Here is a 6,590-nt window from a genome sequence, read left to right as displayed (position 1 = left end):
CAAAAAAGGAAACATATTTCTATATAACTGATGTTATATAGAAGTGGACTAGCAATATATAACCTCTCCTTCTTAAAATTAATTCTAGAGGTGTAAGAATTGGATTCAGGCAGACTGACACCATGTCTTCACTGTTGTGCGTCATCAAGTAAATTCCCATTCCCAATTACTCTCAGGCACAGAGCAGAACTGCCCCTCGGCTGTCCAATTCTATCGCCTTCTCCTGTTGAGTAGTTGGCGGGTTTGAAGCATCAGATGTTGTATTAGGATAATTGTTGTGCCACCAAGTCTGGTTATATATTTATTATATATCTTGTATTGCTTACCATTTACTTAAGAGACCAGATAATAAATGATATGAAGAATAACTAATGTGAGAAGGCCCATCTGAATGGGGTGGTTAAGGAAGGCCTAGATGAGAAAGTAATATATAATTTAAAACATAAATCACAGTATAAATCCTGACAGGCAAATTTGATGATGGATATTCCAAGTAATCTTCCATTTGTCACCAGAAATCACCAATGGATTTTTCTCTCCAAATATATTTGAAAACCACTGACTTCAGATAGGAACTAATTACAGTCAAGAATTATGAGTTGTATGCATTCCCTAGGACCAGCATAATTAAGGCACACAACAGTATATCATAGACTATTAATTTTTGAGCCCATACATAAAAATTAAATAAACATGTTTTAATGCCCTTATTTATTCAGCTAAAGGGAAGTGTAGTAAACAGTTTAAAACTAGAAATAGCTCCCTTGTCGAATTATGTATCATTGGGCTGCTAACTGCTACATCAGCAGTTCAAAACCATCAGCTGCTCCACCAGATTAAAAAGAGACTTTCTACTCCACTAAAGAGTTACACTTTGAGGACCTTTTGTGGGGCAGTTCTACTATAACCTATAGGGTAATTATGAGTTAGCATCAACTCAATAGGAGTACGGTAAATTTGGTTTCTTGCATATAGCTAAGTTTACAAAGTAAAGCTATCCTGATATTGATTGGGTGGTGTGTTAGGCTGAGTTCACTAGAGAATCAAGATCAATGATGCATATGTGACTATATCAATAATGTGGTTTCCGCAATTGTAGAAATAGTTCCGTCCAGTCCAGTTCAAGTCTGTGGGTTATATAATAAGTTGGATTCTATTCCTGACCAACAGAGAAAGACTGGATGCAGGAAGGCCACAGGTTGGTGGAGGCAAAGGTCGATGGATCCACGGTGCATACGCAATATGGCAGGATACTCATGATTCAAGGTTAGTAGCCAAGGTGTGCTTTTGGCTCACATTCAAAGCAGTGAGCTAGAGAGAGGATCTATACCATCAAGAAGAGGCTTGCCAAGGTGTCTTCCCACAGAATCTGGTTAAAAAGAATAATCTACACTCTCAAGGAAATACTATAATCCTCTTACACCTGTTTGGTTCCTAAATCCAGGTGCTGTGATGGAACTGAATACATTGTGTTAGGTCATTTTAAGGGATCACCAAGTCCTAACTGCCAAACCTCTGTGAATCCCTCCCCAGTCAAACTGACACAAAATTGCAGGTGATATATAGGAAAAGCCAGACATATGATCAATATCATTCAAAAAGTGAAATATACTTTGCTTCACTGTGAACAATATAAAGCTGTTTTTTCCTTTTCTTGCCTTATATTCCACTTGATATAAAGTTGATCACTGTTATAATTGTGAGTCTTAATTAATAATTTAAATTCTTTAGGAAATCTAAGACTTGTGCTCTTGTCCTGCTCATTTTATCTAGATGAGAGCACCATCATTATATAGGGGACATGCTTTACCTATAGAGAATCCCATAACCATTTTGTAATACGATAGGAAATAGCATCTAATAGATTATCTTTGACTATCATTGGCAGAAACATTTACTTTTAATTTTTCTTTGTTTTTAAATCTATTATGTCTATAAACTCTACCCATTCCATCATGCACATTTTCAAGGTGTAGACAATATTTGATTGGGTTTATTCGCAGATCTATGTTGTCAATTTAGGAATACTTGTTTGATAAGTCAAAAAATCTGATTTGTGATAAAATTCTATTCGATTATGAGTTCATTATTTAATGCAGAGCACTAAGGAACTAATTAAGTTGGCCAATAATACAAATGTTTCTACTGAATCAATAAAGAGAATGTGTACCAATATCCACATTACTTTTATATAAAGCTTATGTATTAAATATAAATATTTAAATTTTACTTTATACATTTTAAGTATAAGAATGTGACATGGGGATGCCTTCAGTCAGACTAGGCCTGTATGTATGTATCCCTGGCTCCATAAGTGCTTTTCAGAGCTGCTAGTGTTCTCTGTGTTAATAAAGTTGTATTGCTTTAAAAAAAAAAGGAATGTGACATGGGGAATTATGAGTAAATTAGAAATGATATGAAAACTGTATGAAGATTTCACCATTTGATTATCAGCTTGTCATAAAGTGTTGACTTTCTGACATGATCGCTGAAGACAAAATGGGTGCATAACATAAGCAAATTTGCTGAAGAAAACTGATGATGACAGACTATCAGAGATACAGCATCTGGGGTTTTAAAGGCTTGAAGCTAAACAAGCATCCATCTAACTGAGAAGAAACAAAGCCCACATGGATGCAGCACACCAGGCTGTGTGATCATAAGGTGTCTATGGGATCAGGTAACAGACATCAAAGACCCAGAAAAGAAGTCATATCAATGTGAATGAGAGGGCTGGTGGAGTGGAGACTCAAAGCCCATCTGTGGACAATTGGACATCCCCTTACAGAAGGGTCACAAAGAAGAGACAGGGCAGTCAGGGTACGGTATAGTACCAATGAAACATACAACTTTCCTCTAGTTCTGAAATGTCCCCCCTCCCCCACTATCATGACACCAATTCTACCTTACAAATCCGGCTACACAAGAGTATGCACATGGGTACAGATAAGAACTTGCAACACAGGAATCCTGGACCAATAAAACCCACAGGACCAATAATGAGAGTAGCTATACAAGAAGGATTGAAGGAAGGTGGGTGGAGATCGGAGTAATCGATCACAATGATTGACATATAACTCCTATCCCCACAGGGGGGTCAGACATAAAGGAGAGAGGAAAAAAATGAGGCGCTGACACCAAGGGCTAAAGTAGAAAGAAAATGTTTTGAAAATGATGGTAGCAATATATACACAAATATGCTTGACACAATGGATATATGTATGGATTCTGATAAGAGCAGTAAGAGTCACCAATAAAATTATTTTTTAAAGATTAGATATAGCCAAAATGTTTATCTTTTGATCAACCAAACTTCTGATACAGTAAAAACGAAAACCTGCTGATTTCCATGTCACTGTGATGCTAGAACACCAGCATCAAATACCAGCAAGGTCGCTATAGAACAAAAGTTTCAGTATAACTTCCAGACTAAGGCAATCTAGAAAAAAGGGACATGCGTACTACTTCTGAAAATTGTGTCACTGAAAATCCTACAGAGAGCAGCACATCATTGCTTGGTATAGTCCCGGAAGATGAACCACTCATCATGTGCCTGGAGAAGAGCTTCCCGTGGACTCTAAGGAGAGTTGATCTTAATGATACGAATGCAGCAACACTGTAAAGACCTTCATTTATTAATGAGGCAAGGCTCATACAGAGAACAAATAGATGGAAGCATGCATTACTAAGTAGAGAAGTATGACTCTAAGAATATTGGAAGTTTTCAAATATGAAGCCCAAAGCACAAAGATTGAAATTACTCAACTGAAATAAGTAGGTACTGACTGTTTTAAAATAGACAAATACATAGTTTATTGTGCTCAGAATGACAAGCAGAAGAAGCGCATTAGCTTCATTGTCAAAAGAATATTTCAAGATCCATCTTAAATTACAATATGCCAATGCCAGAATAATATTCATATGTCTGTTAGGAAGGCTAGTTAATACAAGTGTTATTCAAATTTACACACCAATAAAAAACCAATTATAAAGAAATTGAAGAATTCTATCAACTTCTACAGTCTAAAATTCATTAAACATTGAAAAAAAGATTGGTATTTGGTGATAATTTGAGTGTGAAATTTGAAAACAAAAAGGAAAGCTAGATGGTTATAAAATATGGCCTTAGTAATGCAAACAACATTGGCAATATCATGATAGAAGGTGACAAGACAAATACCTTCATTGTAAACATCTTTTTTCAACAAAACAGTGATTATAGATCTTGCTAGATATAATGCACAAGAATCAAATTTGCTACATCTGCAGCACAAGACCATGGCGAAGCTCAATATCATCAGACAGAACAAGGTCAGAGACAAACAGTGGGGTAGACCATGAATTGCTCTCATGAAATTTCAGGTGGAAGTTGAAAAAAAAATCAAATCCAAGAGAGTCAAAATATGGCCTTGGCTGTAAGCAGCTCTGGATTTAGAGACCATCTTATGAATACGTTGTGTATTTGACATACTGAACACTAGTGATTCAAGACCGAATTGATTGTGAGATGTCATCAAGAATATAATATAAGAAAGTAAAGAATCATTTAAAAATATTTAAAAAAATAAAATAACAAAATAGACATTCATAAAAGACTGAAACTTATTCTTGAATGTACAGAAGCTAAGATGAATTGAAGAAATGACAAAAAGAACTGGATAGACAATTTCAAAGAATGTCCCAAGAAGACAAAGGATAGTCATGTAATGAAATGTGAAAAAAGCCGAAGTTAGAAAATCAAAAGCAAATACTATGCTCCTGACAAAACACACAAAATAATGTGAGATGAGACATACTAACCTGATCTAAGTAGCATTCTGACTATATTTTTTCCTAGACAGATCTGTTTATCTATGTCACTGTCAGTAATCTTAGTTAATACAATAATTCAATGTACTAAATATTCTCTATTCTTCCTTATTCAGGAGTTAACTTTCATATATATTTGAGGCTATTTGAAATATCCGGGACTGGGCCAGATAAAGTAACAACATTTCTCTTTAACATTTTGAAGATAGTTTTTTTTTAGAAATTTCCCCCCCAAAATATGTCATTGTTTTTGCAATGCAATAAATATATATATACATCATAATTTTAGTTAAAAAATTGTTGACATCTCTGTTTTCCTTGTGTGACAAGCAATCAAATCTTTCAATTCCCATGCTATCCCAGCTGCATCCTGGGGACAAAATGATGAAGGTTGGATTTGGTCACATTGGGAGCCCGGACTCCAGGGCTGCTTTCAACTCTGGAAAAGTGGACATTTTTGTCACCAATGACCTCATTCATTGACCTGAACTACATGGTCTACATGTTCCAGTATGATTCCACCCACAGCAAGTTCGCCATCAAGGCTGAGAGTGGGAAGCATATCATCAATAGGAAGTCCATCTCCATCATCTAGGAGTGAGATCTCACCAACATCAAGTGGGATGAAGCTCATGCTGAATATATCATAGAATCCACTGATGTCCTCACAACCATAGAGAAGGCCAAGGCTCACTTGAAAGATGGTGCCCCAAATATGATCATCTCTGCCACTTTTGCCAATGACCCCATGTTGGTGATGGGCATAACCATGAGAACTATGACAACACCCTCAATATTGTCAGCAATGTCTCCTGCACCACCAACTATGTGGCCCCCTGGCCAAAGTCATGGTAACTTTGGCATGGTGGAGGGATTCGTGCCAACACTGCCACTCAGGACATCGTGGATGGCACCTCTGGAAAACTACTCTGGTGCAACATCCATGGGGTTTCCCAGAACATCATTTGCACGAGTACTGGCACTGCCAAGGTTGTGGGCAAGATTATCCCAGAGCTGAATGGGAAACTCACTGGTCTTCTGTGTTCCCAGCCACAATGTGTTAGTCATGTATCTCACCTTCCTTCTAGAGAAAACTGCCAAGAAGGATGGCATCAAGAAGGTGGAGAAGCAGGAATCAGATGGTCCCCTATGTTGCATTGTGGACTACACTGAGAATCTGGTTGTTTCCTGTGATTTCAACAGTGGAACCTACTATTCCACCTTTGATGTGGGGACTGGCATTTCCCTCAAGGACCACTTTGTCAAGCTCATTTACTTGTATGTCAATGAACTTGGCTACAGCAACAGCGTGATGGACCTAATGGTCCACATGGCCTCCAAGGATTAAAAGCTTCTCTGGGGCTTACCAGTCCCAGCAATAGTATTAGAGACTGAGAGCGGCACTCAGCTGCTGGGTTGTCTTTTCGCCAATTCAATCTCCCAACACACTAAGAATATCATCATCTCAGATTTCTACCTACACTCTCCTGAAGAAGGGGAGAAGCTTAGAGAGCCCAATATTGTCAAGTACCACCAATAAAGCATACTGTGCCCAGTCACCCAAAATAAATTTTATTATTGTAACGTGCCTTTGAGTCTCTTCCTACTCATAGAGACCCTATGCACAATCGAATTAAAAATTATGCAGTCCTGTCCATCCTCAGAATTGTTTTTTATTTTTGAGCCCATTGTTGCAAGCATTGTATCAATCTATCTTGTTGCCCTTCAAATTTATCAAGCATGGTGTCCTTTTCAAGGGACTAGTCTCTCCTGATAACATG

The 6,590-nt window shown here is 37.4% G+C and overlaps 1 pseudogene; it reads left to right on the top strand.

Moving 5' to 3' along the window:
- Positions 1 to 5,190: 5,190 nt before the first annotated feature.
- LOC142446616 (glyceraldehyde-3-phosphate dehydrogenase-like) lies at positions 5,191 to 6,157 on the top strand (annotated as a pseudogene).
- The last annotated feature ends 433 nt before the right edge of the window (positions 6,158 to 6,590 follow it).

The sequence above is a fragment of the Tenrec ecaudatus genome, chromosome 4 (assembly GCF_050624435.1).
Source record: "Tenrec ecaudatus isolate mTenEca1 chromosome 4, mTenEca1.hap1, whole genome shotgun sequence".
NCBI classification, from domain to species: Eukaryota; Metazoa; Chordata; class Mammalia; order Afrosoricida; family Tenrecidae; genus Tenrec; species Tenrec ecaudatus.
The sequence above is the reverse complement of the archived record's forward strand: the minus strand, read 5'-3'. Positions and strand labels throughout refer to the sequence as shown.